Source organism: Macaca nemestrina, chromosome 14, assembly GCF_043159975.1.
Source record: "Macaca nemestrina isolate mMacNem1 chromosome 14, mMacNem.hap1, whole genome shotgun sequence".
Taxonomy (NCBI): Eukaryota; Metazoa; Chordata; class Mammalia; order Primates; family Cercopithecidae; genus Macaca; species Macaca nemestrina.
The window spans coordinates 108,233,997-108,251,697 of record NC_092138.1 but is presented as its reverse complement, the minus strand read 5'-3'; positions in this window follow the sequence as shown (position 1 = coordinate 108,251,697).

Here is a 17,701-nt window from a genome sequence, read left to right as displayed (position 1 = left end):
CAGTCCCCAGAACGCATGTGCTCCCCCTGCTGGAGAACCTATCACGCAAGGCAGGTATCCCCTGTTCACAGAAGGCTTCACCTCCTCATTCCCTCCCAGCCTGTAAGCACCTCCAAGGATTGTGTCCCACACATCTCTGTACCCTCTGGGCCACTGGAGGTGCTCAGTGAGTGCTGTGATAACAGCAAACATTTACGGAGCACCTACTATGTGCCAGATACAATGCCAAGTACTTTGCATGCATTTTCTCATATTCATCCTTCTCAAGAACCAATGAGAATAAGTGCTTTTTTTATTGCTGTTTTAGCCATGAGGAAATTGAGGCACAGAGAGCCTAAGTAACTTGCTTTAGGTCACACAGCTTACTAGCAATCATGGAGCCGAAATGTGAATGCAAGCTCTGACTCCTTCATTTGTCTTTTGAACTACATTGTTAATTTTGTTTCCTGTTCCCTTTTCCACTGAGAAATTGTGTGACCCATACCAATAAATATCATTCATAACATCATTTTTGTGGGCCCACGGCATTCCATCATATTGATGCAACATAATTTGCTTAACTTATCCTGTTATTAGTATATGTCCAATTTTTTTTTTTTTTTCTTTCCGAGATGGAGTCTTGCTCCATCACCCAGGCTGGAGTGCAGGGATGCGATCTCAGCTCACTGCAACCTCCACCTCTGGGGTTCAAGCGATTCTCCTGCCTCAGCCTCCCCAGTAGCTGGGATAACAGGCACCCGCCACCACGCCCAGCTAATTTTTGTACTTTTAGTAGAGACGGGATTTCACCATGTTGGCCAGGCTGGTTTCAAACTCCTGACCTCAGATGATCTGCCTGCCTCAGCCTCCCAAAGTGCTGGGATTAGAGGCACGAGCCACTGCGCCCTGCCTGACTTTATTATTTTTTAAATGGTTAATTAATTACCCCAACACTATTTTTTAAATAACTCATTTTTTTCTACTGATTTGAAATGCCACATTTATCATATATTAAAGTTATATATACTCATTTTTATATCATTTATTTAATTGTACCAATTCAAACTGTATTGAGTTATAATAACCTTGTGATGCTTTTTTTTTTTCCTTCATTCACTCACTAACTTGCTTATTCAATGAATATGTATCGAGTAGTTCTGTGGACCAGGTACTGTTCTAGAAACCAAGATTCCACCATGGGCAATGGAACAATGACAATACCGCATCACCCTCTTGCTACTTGCATTTTAATATCTGACCTTAGAAGTTGCTTTTGCCTCTGCTGGCTGTTTTGGCTCATGCCTGCAATCCCAGCACTTTGAGAGGCCCAAGCAGGCAGATCACTGGAGCTCAGGAGTTCAAGACCAGCCTGGCCAACATGGCGAAACCCCATCTTTATTAAAAAAAAAAAAAACCCCCCCAAAAAAATTTAGCTGGACATGGTGGCACACGCCTGTAGTCCCAGCTACTCAGGAGGCTGAGGCAGGAGAATTGCTTGAATCCAGGAGGTAGAAGTCCCAGTGAGCCGAGATCACACCACGGCCTGGGCAACAGAGCAATACTCCATCTCAAAAAAAAAAAAGTTGCTTTTGCCCCAATCAATTGCATTTATCAAGATGTTCTTGGGCATTCTTGACTACTTATAACTCCCAGTGAGCTAACATTGCAAGTAAGAAAATACATTTGGGATTTAATTGGAATGGAATTAAATGTAGGATTAATCTTAATGGAACTGACAAATTTTCATCTTCTTTCCCATGAACACAGCAGGTGTTTCCATATAGTCAATTCCTATTTTTATGTTAAGTTGAGCTTCACACATTTTTTGTTAAGTTTGTTGCTGGATATTTTCTACTTTTGTTGTTATGGTGAGTGTCATCTTTTTTCCATCATATATTCTAGGTGATTAATGCTAGTACATAGGAAAGGCATTGATTTTTGAATAATTCTTTTAAGTCAGCATCTTACTGAATTTTCTGATTAATTGTAATAGTCCCTAGTTGATCTTTTGAATTTTCTAGGTAAATAATCATATAATATGTGAAAAATAATTTTGAGCCTTTCTTTTTTATAGTTTTACCACTTATTGTTTTTCTTTCCTTTTGCATTGACCAGTGCAAGATATCTGAGATGCGATGGCAAATGTTTAACAACCAGCTGTCCAGGAGAAATACCCCTGATTTGTACCACTTGCCCATTTCTGTGGTGTAAATACTGCTACCATGGCTGATGTCAAGCCACACTGTGATGTCACTGGACAAGAAATTAAAAACAGATGCATACCTTTGCTCTCATAAGCCAGCTCAAGCACACCACTGAATAGAACACTAGACCATGAGATGGTCTGTCAGGAAAAAATACTGTGCTCAAAAATACAATTGGACATGCCAATTCTGCAGGTTACAATGTACATGAGCGTATCAAAGTCTCTGAGAAATCTAACATTTCATCATATTGATGCAACATAGTTGGCTTAACCAATCTTGTTTTAGCATAACATATTTTACCAACATGTTATGTGGGAAATACAACATATTTCCCAAATTTATTTGACTAATTCAAAAAGTTGGAATATAGAACATCCCAAAGGATTGGCTAAACAGTTGATGCTGTGATAACTTCAAGGGTCCCCAGCCTCTCATAGTTCCCATTGTTGCCTAGCAATTCTTCCCTGGTCAGCTGTCTGTCCTGGCCTCCCCTCTTGCCAACCTTCCCTGCTGTCCTCAAACCTCCCCCCTTCACCATCCTCTCCCTGTCTCTTAGGGGATAACGCCATAGCGCTCCCTCCCCATTGAACATGCAGGCTCATCTCCATCAGCACTCCCTGTCACTTCATTCCCTCTTGGTCAACGGAGGGGACTGGGACTTCTACAGAATGAATCCTGCATTGGTACCAGTATTCCAGCTGCTGGCTGCCTCCACCTCTGGGGACCAAGGCCCACCAACCATCCCTTCCCTCTCACTGGAGCCTTCTCATCAGCATCTAAACATGCTGGAGTCTCTCTCCACCCCTAAAACAAGCAAACGAAACCAATTCCTCACCTTCAGCCTCTCTGTATGTCTCTATGGGACCTCACAGTCAGGATTCCCCAAATAATTGTCTGGTCTGTTCTCTTTTCTCCCATGGATTCCTTGACCTGCATAAATCTGGCTTCTTTTTCCAATTCTATACTGAAACAAAGCCCAACAAGATCAACAACGATGCACCTGTCACTAAATGCAGTTACTGTTTCGTAGCCCTCGCCTTCCCAACATGTCAGCTCCCGACCCCATTCCCTGTCTCCGGCGAGACGTCCTCTGCCTTCCTGACTCCACGTCCTTGGACTTTCTCCACCTTCCCTGCCACCCAGCCTCCTCTTCTGGCCTTTTCCAGCCCATCTCAGTGTCCCTCAGAATCCGTCCCCAGTGTCCCTCTCCCCTGGACTTGCACTCAAGGGAGTCACCACCTCCCTGGTGTCAAGCTTCCCTCTCTGCACTACGGACTCCCAGGTCTCTCCAAGCCCAGAGCAGATATTTGAAATGGCATTCTGTGGACCTTTCGGGAGAAATAATGGTGATGAACGATGGTGACCTGGGATTTTCAATCAAGCCAGAGCAATGAGATTACGGCTCTGGAATAAGAAGCAAGACCACTTACCTTCCACACCGAGTTGCTTGGCCTCTGCCCTAAGTTTATGGGTTGGTGGAAAGAGGTTCTTCAAGATGTGAACAAAGGAGGAACTGTTCCATTGTTCTCTAACTCATCATCCAGAAAACTGACCCCAAACTCATCACTGCTGCCCACAGGCCACATTTTAGGGGCCTGATAGAGGAGTCCTCTTCCCACCACATCAGTGACAGCAGCCAAGAGAAGGACAATACAGAGAGGGCACTGGAGGGAGGGTTAGAGCTGGCAGCGGCAGCCAGCTGCTTGCAAACTGCATGGCAACTGGGCGCCCTGGGCCTGGCTCCCCCAGCACACTGCACTGTGGTTGTAGGTGGATGCTGAATTTAAACTCCCTCCTTTGCAAGCTTTGATGAGGACCCTCTCGGGTGCATGGGGTGTCCAGCGTTTCCACTGGGTAGGTGCTCAGAGACAAAAATATTTCATATTTGTCACTACCGATGTCTCCAATTATTAATGGATGGTCTTAAGTAAGCTAGCTAACCTCTCCGAAGCCGCCTTCTCTAGCCTGGGAAATGGGAATACTATTAGCTGTTATCGTGGGGCCAGAGGGTCCCTGCACAGGGCTCAGCACATGGTCGCCAGCGATGCTTGCAGCTGTGGGCCCCACTGAAGCCATGCCGTCCTTTGACTGCGGGAGGGAAGGTCTCCATACCCACGCAGAGGGGATGAAAAGCCTCCTCCCCAGCAGGGGACTCTGTGCCCGCTTCCCTCTGTCACCGAGGCCTATATTAAGAACATTAAATGTCAGCGCAGACGCTTTAAACTGCTCATGTGCGGGTGAGAGGCAGGTGGGGCACAGGTGTGTCGGGGGAAGAGAAAGTCGGGAGGTAGAAAAAGCAAGGAGGCGGTGGTGGGGGGCGGGTAGAAGAGCAAGATCGAATTCATTAGGACCTGCAGGAACAGGAGGAAGTCGGAAGCTGGAGGAATGGGCATGCCCTGTGTATGGGACGTTCGTGAACAGTCCAGGAAGGCTGTAGGGTCCAGGGGCAGCTTGACTCCCTGAGGGTCAGGAAGGGCCTGCTTTGAGCCTCTGCTTGAAGCCCCTGCAAAAATTTCCACTGGAAGAGAGGATGGGGTTGGTGGGAAGAGGCTCCTGGAAAGCAGACTGTCTGCGAAGGCGGCTGTCAAAGCAAGGCGCTGTTGCTAAGGGAACCGCCCGGGAAGATCCAGAGTGTGGAGATGAAGTCACCGCACCTCCCCGGCAGCTGTGGGGCTCAGGAGGGGCCCAGGGCTTCATCCGAGTCTGGGTTGCTGCCTCCCCAGACAGGCTTTGGTCCCTGGAGGGCAGAGACCCTTTCTCCTCTGACTGTGCCCAGATGGGGCTACTCATTAGCAGGCTGGGCTGCCTTGATGACTGTTACAATGATGGCAAAAGAAAGCTGGGATAAAGGGGCCCAGGGGCAAACGGACTTGAAAGAGGCCTGTTGAAGGACGGTCTAGTGCCAGGGAGTTCCAGAACCTCAGGCCATCTCCCCACAGCACGACAGTTCGATTCCACGTGAGGGTTTAAGGGACTCACCAAGTCTCTTCAATTAAATTGGGATGAGAATGGCTTTAAGCTAACCTAAGAATTGAAGCCATCAGGGTGCGTAAGGAAGACACATACAGGCCAGGCGTGGTGGCGTGGTGGCTCACGCCTGCAATCCCAGCACTTTGGGAGGCCAAGGCGAGCAGATCACCTGAGGTCAGGAGTTAGAAACCCGTCTGGCCAACATGGTAAAACTCCATCTCTATTAAAAATACAAAAATTAGCTGGGCATGGTGGCGGGCGCCTGTAGTCCCAGCTACTCAGGAGGCTGAGGCAAGAGAATTGCTTGAACCCAAGAGGCGGAGGTTGCAGTGAGCCGGATTGTGCCACCACACTCTAGTCTGGACAACGGAGCGAGACTCTGTCTCAAAAAAAAAGACACATACAACTTAGACACATCCGGCGCCGGTTTCCAGCCCCAGCTGCCCACAGGGACCACTCAAAGGCTTTGAAACATACTGTGCTGGGCCACACCCCCCAGGGAGTCTGACGTCACTGGCTGGGGGTGATGCGGGGCTTCTGAGCTTTTTAACAGAGGCACTAAGATGTGGTCACTTCTTCTAAAGGTCATTCTGAAGATCTTGCACATTACACTTTTGGTTACTATGCGAAAAGTTTTATAGACACGGAAAATAAAAGACTTTCTCAGTCGTGGGTGGTGGCAGTGAGTGGCATCACTCTCCTATCTGGGTTGCGGGGGACCCCGTTCAACAGCTCGGAGAGGAGGCTGCACTGAAAAGGAACATCCGCAGCGCTGGAGCCAGACTGACCTTGGGCAAGTCCCAGCTCTGCCCTGGGCGACCTTAAGTGAGCTGCTCACCTTCCCTGAGCCTCGTGTGTCTTTGTCTGAAAATGGAAATCATACGGAAGTTTCTAGAAGGAGGCATGAGGGCAAGGCTCCACTTATGGTACCTGGCACAGAGTAAGGACTCAATAGGTTGGAGTTATTATTGTGACCTCAAATTCATCCCACTTAGAAAAAGAGCTGGGTCCCTGCCCAACACAAATGCCAGCTCTGAATTCCCTACAGAGTGTCCCCGATCCCCTCAACTAAAGCCACAAACACTCAGTGCCAGGACGTGGCACCCTCTAAGCTGATGAATGGATTCCCCCTCAACCAAGATAGGACAGTGACACCACTCAACACTTAAGACTGAGTAAGTCATTGATTTTCCTTTGGGTGCTGGGGCACTGAGACAGAGCAGACCAGGCTCTACCTGGGAGAACCTCCAGTCTTGAGAGGATAGGAGAAGAAAATGATGAATCTGATTGCTGGTGAGGGCCACGCTGCTTTCCTGTCACCTTGGGGGGTTCAGCTGAAGGTCCCTTCAGCTCCTATCCATCTTGTCCCTAGAGCCCAGCTCCCTGGCCCTGGCCCTCCCTGTCCTGGCCCCAGCACTCCACCCTCAGCACTGCGGCTTCTGGAAAGGGAGGAGGTAGCTAGATGCATTTGCTGAGGGTTGACCACACGCCAGCTTCGTGCTCAGCACCCACATGCATCGCCTCAGTTCATGCTAACAACCTGGGAAGCGAGGGTCTCCCCAGCCCCATCCACAGCTGAGGAGGCTGAGGCTCAGAGGTAGAGTCATGATCTTGAGGTCACACGCTGCAGCGTGCAGCCAGGATGTCCCCCCAGCTCCAGAACCTGTGCCCTTGACCACTGTGCCGCCCTTCAGTTGAGCCTCTCCCACGCTCCCCACCAGCTTCTAATCGCTGAAGCTCGTTCCTCTTACCTGGCAGGGAGGGCTGAAGCCAGTGCGGGGTTGGCGGGGGTCTCTCCAGCCAGGAGCTCACCGGCCAAAGCCTGCATAGCACGACCTTCACACGGCTAGAGCCTAGCAACCCCCTCTGGGAGGGAAGCAGAGCCAGGGGTCACACAGAGCCCCAGGCACGTGCTCCCTGTGACCCAAAGCAGCTGGTGGTGGGCGAGGCTGGGAAGGACCCTAGGATACAGCTGGCTCAGAAGCTGGGGCCATCACAGGCATGGACATCCGGGCTCCAGGGCCAGTCTGAGACCTGGGATGGTTCAGTGAGGAGGAAAAGGGGAGAAGCAGCTGAGGGAGGTGGTTATTTCATGACACCTCACGTCTGTGTGACGGGGATGACAACAGCCCCCGTCTGGGCCCAGGCCCTGGCTTAGAAATGGTGCCAGGTCAACATTCTGGCTCCCGCCCTGCCAGACCTTGCGGACTCCACTCACTCCAGCCTCCTCCTCAAGCCCAGACGTCCTCCTCCCCAGGAACCACATCCCTCCCACCTCAGTCAGACAGTCCAAACCGGGAAAACCCACACCATCCTCTCACCCACCTCTCCCCAGATGCAGGCCCTGAGGTAGCGGTTCTCAGCCCATTGGGTGGCCTTGGAAGCTGAGGCCCAGAGAGGTGAAGAGATTTTCCTGGCTGGGTGCAGAGGGTCACACCTGTAATCCCAGCATTTTGGAAGGCCGAGGTGGGCAGATCACCTGAGCTCAGGAGTTCGAGACCAGCATGGCGAAACCCGGTCTCTACTAAAAATACAAAACATTAACTGGGCATGGCGGCACGTGCCTGTAATCCCAGCTACTCAGGAGGCTGTGAGGTACAAAAATAACTTGTACCCGGGAGGTGGAGGTTGCAGTGAATTGAGATTGCACCACTGCACTTCAACCTGGGCGACAAGAGCAAGATCCCATCTCAAAAAAAAAAAAAAAAAAAAAGGGAGAGGGATTTTTCCCAAGGGTGTGGCAGAATCAGAATCCAGCATTCCTGGTTGCTTTCAAGGTTGGGACCCCCTGAAGATTGGGAAGTGCTCTCCTGGTCAGACTGGGGGCTCTAGACCATGCCTCTGACACACAGAGGCTCAGGGTCTGAGAAAAGCTCCCTTGAAAAGGTACAGGACTGGAGCTTCTATGACCCAGATTCAGAGAAGACCCCAGGCCCCGGGAGGAGGTTTTCAGACTAGAAGAGTTCAAACAGACAAAAGTGCAGGCCTGGATTCAATCCGACCTCCACCACATCCTGTTTATGGGATACATTACTTAGCTTCTCTGAGCCTCAGCCTCTTGATCTATAAAATGAGAAGTAATAAGACTGTGATGGGGACACAGTGAGATGTGCAAAGAAAATACTGCGCACAGGCCGGCCCCAGTGACTCACGCCTGCAATCCTAGCACTTTGGGAGGCTGAGGTGGGCAAATTGCTTGAGCCCAGGAGTTCCAGATTAACCTGGACAACATGGCTCATCGCCATCTCTACGGAAAAAAAAAAATACAAAAATTAGCCGGGTACGGCGTCAGGCATCTGCAGTCCCGACAACTCGGGAGGCTGATGTGGGAGGACCACTTGAGCCTAGGAGGTCAAGGCTGCAGTGAGCGAGGATCGCACCACTGCACTCCAGCCTGGGTGACAGAACAAGACTCTGTTTCAAGAAAAAAAAAAAAGAGAGAAAGAAAGAAAGAAAGAAAGAAAGAAAGAAAGAAAGAAAGAAAGAAAGAAAGAAAGAAAGAAAGAAAGAAAGAAAGAGAAAGGAAGGAAGGAAGGAAGGAAGGAAGGAAGGAAGGAAGGAAGGAAGGAAGGGAGGGAGGGAGGAAGAAAGAGAAAGAGAGAGAGAAAGAAAGAAAGGGAAAAAGAGAGAGAAAGAAAGAAAGGAAGAAAAAGAAAGAAAGAAAGAGAAAGAGAAAGAAGGAAAGAAAAGAGAGGAAGGAGGGAGGGAGGGACGGAGGGAAGGAAGGAAGGAAGAAACGAAGGAAGGAAGGAAATGAATGCTGGGTACAAAACACAGCACATAGTAGGTGATCATTAAATGACCCTATCATTTTGTTGGTATTAAGAAGTCTAATGGAGAAGGCTGACAAGTTTAAGGACAGTAACAGGATGAAGCAGTCAGGGGAAGTGCCAGGGCCTGAGGGCGGCAAGCCTGTATCTTTGTCATATGCACCAAGCAGTGGGAACAGCAACCAGATCCACCCCCCCATATCAGTTATCCCAGAGCAGGCACAGAGTAGGTATGCGATGTGGGCCTGGGGGAGCGAGGAAGAAAATCCAGGAGCCTGATCCCAGGGCCTCAGACTTGTCGGTGGCTGTATCAGCTGTTGTTGTATGACTTTGAGGTCATTTATAGCTGCTTAAAACAATAAGACTATCATTGTTCACATTTCTCTTGGCCAGCTGGGGGGTTCTTCTGGTCTCAGCTGGGGTCACTCATGCATTTGTGGTCAGTTGAGGGTTGGCTCCACAGTTCTGCTGTCTTGACTGGGCTCTCTCACGTGTCTGAGTGTTGGGTGACAGGATGTCCCCAGCTAAGACAACTGAGCTCTGCGCCAGTGTCTCTTGTCCATGGCAGGCTGGCCTGAGCTTGTCCATACAGCAACCGGGCAGAATAATGAGAGAGAGAGCACAAATGTGTGCAAGACTTCTTTGAGGCCTAGGCTTGCACCTAGCACACGGCTCCTCCCGCACGTTCTACTGCCCAAAGCCAGCCCAGGATCCAGGGATAGGGAACTAGACTCTCCACTCTGGGGATGCAAGGAGAGGTGAGAATTACTGCCATTTTTGCAATAGTCTCCCACGGTGATGGTTAAGAACATGAGCTGGACTCTAATTCCGACTCGCTAACCGCTTGCTGGGAGAGCTTGGGCAACGTCTTCTCTTCTCTGAGTCAGTTTCCTCATCTACAACAAGGTCAGAGCAATTCCACCTCCCCAAGAGTTCTGTGACAATTCAGAGAAATCAGGCATTGGAAGTGCCTAGCACGGTGCCTGGGCCTGGTGCGTAACAGCACATGGGGGTTCCCTTCCTTTTCCCCAGGAAACTGGGCTGTGGATGACGATCTGATGTTCACACTTTGCAGGAAAGGGCTGGGGTCCCGGTTGGGGGTCTGTTGCACCCCCACTCCCTCCCCACCTTTCATCTTGCCCCCTCTGGAGACCTCCTGCTGGGGCCTCACAGCACCCGGGGTCTTAAGGATAGTTAAGTAGCAAACTATGTGTTCATAATAAAATTTGCCGGCTTCTCACAGACATCCAATTTGCTTACCATCCAAAGAGAAGGATTGGGTGCCTGCTTCCGAAATTGTTTTAATCTCTGCCACAGAATGCTTCTGGCAGGGTTTTTCAACTGGAAAATAGGAAATGAGTTAGAAACAATGGAGGAACGTGAATAATCTCACTTAAGATGTTTGATCTTGAGATGAGATGAAGTTAAAATCGATTTCCCGGTTCACAGCCAGACAGTGGTGGGCGGGAGGGGAGAGGGCTGGGGGAGATGGGACATCAGGCCTGTCTGGGCTCCAGCTCTGGCCAGGACAAGGACCCCCCCCCGCTTCTGCAAAACTCTGACAAACTGCACGGTGAGTGAGAGGCAGCCCTAGCCCCGTCACCCCAAAGGCAGGCATGACCGAAGCTCTTTGGTTTTTCCAAGCCTATGTTAATGATTGACAGACCAGCCCACACTTCTGTTTAACAGATATTTACTGTGTGCCTGCTATGTGCCATGGCCTGTCCTCAGGGAACTCACAGGAGGTGACTGTGAACAGGATGGAGAGTGAGGAGCTAATGTTCATGGAGGACCGTCTATGTCCAGGGGTGGATTAAGAAGGCTGCATTCATGATGTTACACAGAACCCGGGAGTCAGGGATTCTTGTGCCCTCTTTTCACATGAGGAAATGGCCTCAGAGATACGCATGTCTGACTCTTCGGAGGACAGGATCTAGATGTGACTGTAGAGTTTGTGTGCTTTTCATGGAAGGGTATTCTGTCTAGGCAGATGGCACGGGCAGAGGCCAGGCAGGAGGGTACAATAGGGAGAGCTCAGGGACCTGTGAGGAAGCACAGGTGGACTGGACCTTGGCAGCGCCAGGGTCTCTTCCCTGCTGCCCCCTGCCCAGCTCAACATGGAGGAGTAGCCTGGCCTTAGGTCTGGGAAGGGACATGTTCTCAAAGCCCAGCCAGGCAGAGTGAGGGGCCACCCATACCCTGATCTTCACACAGACGCACTCACACATCACCTGAACACACAGACCTAGACAGACACACACATTTATAAACACAGACACGCAACACATGCCATATGGACAAAGACAGCTAGATGCACGTGTGTGTGTGTGTGTACATGCACATGAGCACATACACACACGCTCACACATGCTCTAAGAGGTCGTAGCCTCCTTGGGAGCAGCGACTATGTTTGTCTTGCTCACCACTCTGTCACCAGCACAGATCCTGGCTCACAACAGGGCCTCTCTAAATAATGATGAAGTTGGACTCAATTTCCACACGGAAACACAGACACATGCACACGTGGTTTGTGTGCATGGCGGCGGATGCTGTGAGGTGGTTTCGTCTCTGTAGCCCCCAGTGGGGGCTTCAGGGGACTTTCATGGGTGGAGACAGAATCTGCCAAGATGGAACCTAAAGGGTGAGCTGGATCTGGAGGAGGTTCACGGCTTTCTGTCTCTGCTCCTGCAGCCTGGCTGGGCTTGGGGACCTAGCCCATCTGAAGGCCTCTGTCTAGCTTTCCTGCCATTAAGCCACCATAGAGTGACCCCAAACCTCCCCCCATAACAGCTTCCACCAGGGTCTGGCCTCTTGGGGTCCTGGGTTGGGGGTTTAATGCATTATTGATTTCCCCAAGAAGGGAAAGTGCCGCAGCCGTGGGTCCAGGTAGCTTATTTTGTGCGTCGATGACATTCAGGTACTAGTGAAAAATTATACCAATTATTAAATCAGCCATTATTACTTCAAAGTGCAATCAGTTGTCACAGCGGAGAGAGCTTGCACGGCTCGTTATTAGTCGGGCTGTGTGCACAGGGAAAGTGCTGAGAGGGGAGACTTTAACCAAAGGGCAAATGCATGAAATTTACTTAGAAATAGCGATTTATCACCCCTGGGTTTCCTACTGCTCAAATACAGGCAGACACTTCACTGGCAGGAGACAGGCTCCGCAGCCGCCCCTGCCTCCTGCAGCTCCCGCCCTGACAGGAAATGAAAAATTGAGAAGTCGTTGTAACAGCTTAAAGATGCATTATCCTTTTTGATGTGCAATTTGAGCTTCATATCCAAAGGCAGATGAAATCACTGCACCCACGCCAGGCAGAGCGGAAAGAGCCACCTTTCCATGTGCTGGGAGGGGGCAGCGGTGGGGGTGCCTGCTGGCCTGGCCCCACCTGGCCCTGGCTGCCTCTCTGAGCCCCGGGGACACCAGGAGGCCAGCACTGGGGTCAAGGGAACAGAGTGATCTCAGGCTGGAGTGGGAGGCAGGGAAGGAAGAAAAAGATGTAGCATGAAGAGAGAAAGACATAAAGAAACAGAGACATACAAATGCAAAGAGGGAGAAAGAAACAGAAGAGAGGGCGAAAGGGAACGAAATAGTGGGAAATAAAAACAGAAAGATGAGGCATTGTGAGCCACAGAGACAGAAAGTGGGAGGAGAAGGACAGAAAGGTAGATGGAAAATGCCCACCAGAAACCAAATGTGGGCAATGGCCACGCGCCTAGGAAAGATGTGTGTGCACATGTGAGTGTGTGGGTGCACACCCGTGTGCATGTGTGTGTGCATGGGTGTCAGTGGAGGAGAGCGTGCACATGTTCACAAGAGTACGTGTGCATGTGTGAGGGTGTTGTGTATCTGCACACAAGTGCATGGGTGTGAGTATATGTGAGGGTGAGGTGGGTCCTTCCCCTGTTGGGAGGCTCACCAGCCTTTGTTATTTTTCTTCCCTTAGATTGGAAGATTGATGAGGGCAGGGACCGTGGCTGTATGTAGTTCTTCCCACTGCTCCTCCAGGGCTTGACACAGTGCATGATTGGATGAAGGTATGGATGGAGGCACACACAGATAGGTGGATGGATGGATAATTGCTGTGCCTTGCACATGGCAGGGACACAATGACTATTGGATGAGTGTGTGAGTGTGTGTAAGTGTGAGTGGGTGAGATCGAAATCACAGCTGCTGGCAGGGGAGGACCACGTCAAGAACCTTTCAGCCCAGACATGTGCAGGAGAAAGTAGATACTATATTTACTATATTTATCCATTGCTGTCTTTGATTTGTATCGTTGTTATGACCCCACCTCCATTAGCCACACTGTGCAGTGAGGCCCCAGAACTGCCTTCGCCCCCACCATCCACCACCAGTCCCCGTTCTTATGGCATCGTGCCTGGCATGGCCCACTCCCTGCAGAACATCCTTGGATCGTGGGCCACTGACAGCTGAGAGTGAAGTGAAGCCCTCACTCTAGCGGCCAATGGAGGGTCAGGGACACAGGTGGGTGACTCGGAAAGACCAAAGTAACTCTTACTTCCACGGCCCTGAGACCTTGAGCAAGTGATGTCATGTCCCTGAGCCTCTTTCTTTATTTGGCAGATGGGCCCCAGGGCTGTGAGAGGCACTGAGACTCTGTGTGGGCCCCGCACTGGGGAGAATGAGCCTGTCATGATATCACAGAGTTTCAGCCAACCTTAGAGGGCCTGGTTGCAAGGTGGCCACTGCCCATAGGCACCCCAAAATGAACCCCTGTGTCTCCATATGCCAGGGGCCCACAGTTGAAGATCTGAGACCCATTCACCCGACGGGCTGCCCTGTGGCCTTAAAACCAACCCTGCTGTTTGAGGGTGGTACGGGCAGGGCTCACAGGAGAGCGTCAAGGGGATGACACATACGAGTCCCCACTTTGCACACATGCCTAAGAAAGCTAGGTGGGGTATCTCAGAGGTAGAGGGAGAGGTGAGGAGCACTGGGGCTGGGCAGACAGGTCCACCTCCATCACCTGAATGGTAGCCCCAAGAGCACACCGGCCCTGTCCATCTTGCCGTCACTCAAGTTAGCTGAGCGCATACATCATTTGTCACTCTTAAGTTGAGTGACCTTGGCAAAGCACTTCACCTCTCTGATCCTTCACTTCGTTGTTAACAAAAGGGGTCCCACTGCATGGGCCACCGAGGCCTGGCCGAGTGAGGCTTGTGCGGTCACCTACGGGTGGGAAGGAATATTTAATATTATTCACAAAAAAAGGAAAGAAAAGAAAGCTATATGGAAGGGTGGGTGTCTCTAGGTGATAGAATTAAAGATTTTTTTTATTTTCCTCTTGTTCTTCTATTTGTTAGGTCTTTACTGGCTTTATAACCAGGAGAACATAATACATTTACTTTACAATAAATAAGAAAGTCTTTCATAAAATTCCCAGGAGGGGACCAGGCACAGTGGCTCACGCCTATAACCCCAGCACTTTGGGAGGCCAAGGTGGGCAGATCACCTGAGGTCAGGAATTCAAGACCAGCCTGGTCAACATGGGGAAACCCCGTCTCTACTAAAACTACAAAAAATTAGCCGGGTGTGGTGGTGTGCGCCTGTAGTTCCAGCTACTCGGGAGGCTGAGGCAGGAGAATGGCGTGAACCCAGGAGGCAGAGGTTGTAGCGAGCTGAGATCGTGCTATTGCACTCCAGCCTGGGCGACCAGAGCGAAACTCCATCTTTAAAATAAAATAAAATAAAATAAAACAAATAAAATAAAATAAAATAAGTTCCCAGGAGGGGGCAAGTTCTCCCAGGACCCTCCTCGCTGCTACTGAACCTGAGGATGATGGCACCTCACTCCTCCAGCCTAGGGGCGTCTGTGCCCCAGGGCTCGGGGCTGTCCAGGGATACCTTTGGGGCCCCAAAGCCCCCAACCCCATTTCCTCCAGCAGATGGGAGGCCTGGTGTGTGTGCAGAAGAAGTCCAACCCCTTTCAGGCTCACCTTCCTGCTGAACAGTCTCACAAAACCTGTGAACCTGAGTCGGAGGCTCTTCCTAGGTGCACTGCCACCACCATGGGGCCAAATGTCGTGGGTCCCTTCGCTGTTTTCCCAGGAGACTGGAAGCTCATTGCCAAAACACACAGACACACAGACGTGCCTCTGCCAGGACCTACGAGCCCTTGCTGTACCTACCCTCTTCGTTCTTCCCATCCCTGTGCCTGCCATTCACAAATTCTCAAAGCAAACCCAGCCGTATTATCCCCATTTCCGAGGCGAGGAAGCTGAGGCCCAGAGATGGGAGGCAATTTGCTGCAAGAGTGCTGGGGGTGAGGCAGAATCCACCCCCGCCTGCCCGACTCCAGGCCTGTGCCCTTTCCATGACACCATCTTACTGGTAACAGATGGCAGGGAGAATGCACAACTAATCAACTGCTCTATTGATTCCAACTTCTCCATCGAGGAGATCGATCTTGCCATTAGAAAGGGGCAGACAGACATCGTTAGTGGGAATTGGAGACCCAGCTCAGGGAGGCAGTTGGCAGTGCAGTAGATGCTGCTCCGTCTGAGCTCTGCTTGCCTGACACACCTGGTATGGGTCACGGTTAGTGGGCACCAGATAGGAAAGGGCAGCCAAGGCTCTGGGACCCATAGACCACGCAGCACCTCAGAGGTGCCCTCTGGCTGGCTAGGGTTAGAGGTGGGCTCTGAACACCAGTTTCCAGTTCACTACAGTCATGGCAAGCCTTCTGGCCTCAGTCATATTGTTCATCTGTCAGTCTCCCCATCCCTCCCTCCTTCATCCATTCATCTTCCCACCCCTCTAGTCATCTAACCTTTCCTGAGCTCCTCCTCTGAACCAAGCACTGTGTAAGATGTTAGGGCTCTGAAGGGGACCTCGGCATGCCCATCTTCTAGTCAGGGGCTGGGGACTGATTGCAATTTATCCTGTTTGGGGTTTTTCTCAGTGACCCAGATGACCCACCGAGGACTGGCAAATCACTGAACTGACAAGCTAAGCCTCAGGCCACAAAATAATCCGGATGTAAATTCTCCCTAGAAGTTGGTCCTTTTCCTATTGGGAGGCTCATCAGCCTTTGTTATTTTTCTTCCCTTAGAATGGAAGATTGATGAGGGCAGGGACCGTGGCTGTATGTAGTTCTCCCCACTGCTCCTCCAGGGCTTGACAGAGTGCCTCACACATGGCAGAGGCCCAGTGACTATTGGGTGAATGGATAGATGGATGGATGGATGAATTGTTGGGTGGATGGGTGGGTGGATGGATGGATGGATGGATGAATTGTTGGGTGGGTGGGTGGATGGATGGATGGATGGATGAATTAGTGGGTGGATGAATTGGGTAGATGGATGGGTGGATGGATACACGGACAAATGATTGGATGAGTGTATGGATGGATGCATGGACAGATGGGTGGATGGATGGATAATTGTTGGATGGATGGATGGATGGATGGATGAATGAAATGGACAGATGGATGGATGAACTGGATGGATGGATGGATGGATGGATGGATGGATGGATGGATGGATGGATGGATAGATGGATGGATGGACAGATGAATTGTTAGATGGATAACTTGTTGGATGGATGAATTGTATGTATGGATGGGTGGCTGGAAGAATAGATGGGTGGTCGGGTAGGGGGTGAGTAGATGAGTGGATGGGTGAATGGATACATGTATGGGTGGATAACTGAAATCTCTGTGGCTCAGAGAGGCTCCCAGACTCAAATCTGAAAGAGTTTAGGAGCTTATCCCTTCCACACAATTGTTTCTGCAGCTTGCATATCCCATTTTGATTTGCTTAGTTCTGGTTGAGGGGATCTCACTATGCAGCCAGCAGCCCACTCCAGGGCTGGATGGCTCTCACGGGAGAGTGCCCACCTGGGCCAAGCCAGGACTAGGGAGCTAACTCCCACCATTAAGTTTAATCCTTCATCAAATAAGTTAAATCATGTCATTGAAGGCAACAACCATTCTCATCCATGTGCAAAGTTCTCATAGCCTTCATCGTAATCCTGATTACCTTTGCATCTGGGTGGCTCTCAGCTCACTCAGAAATGTCAAATTATTTCTTAAAGTGAGACTCCCCGAGGAGAGGAAACTCCCTAAGGAGGCAACACTTTGGATAAGTTTTCAGTAGTTCGGAAATGATAAAGACTATCACCTCCTTTGTTCTAGACTCCATATCTTTATTAATACAGCCTGAGATCAGACATCAAATGATCTAACATATGTGGAGGTGCTTAGTACTGTGCCTGGCACAGTGTTATGCAATATTATGCTGGGACTTTCCAGAACTGTTCAGACATAGACCAAAGAAGATTCAAGGCCAAAACAAGCATGGATTACTCATGCTGCAGGAACAACTGTCAATAAAATCAATGAAATCAAATGAGGTGACGATGTAGGCCTGCCCAGCACAGGATCTGGTCTGCATTAGAAATGAGAAGTCTCTTTCAGGGTGTGTCATACTTTAAGAATTTGGATTCCACTTAAGCACCCTGATCTTTATCCCATGAACCAGCATCACAGACTCAATCTAATGCTACGCCCTGAAATCGTGAATGGAAGATGGCAGATTCAGATGGCCCTTGCATAGACAGAGCACTTACTGCATGCTCAGAATCTCACTCAGTGCTTTGCCAAGATCATCTCTTGCTACATCTCATTGTGGTGGTTGGGAAGCCGCGTTTTTTGAGCACCCACTGTGTGCTATGTGCTGAGGATGGGGAGATGACAGTGAGCAGGGCAGCCCTGGTTCCTTCCCTTAGCTCAGCTGCAGTTGGCAGGAGAC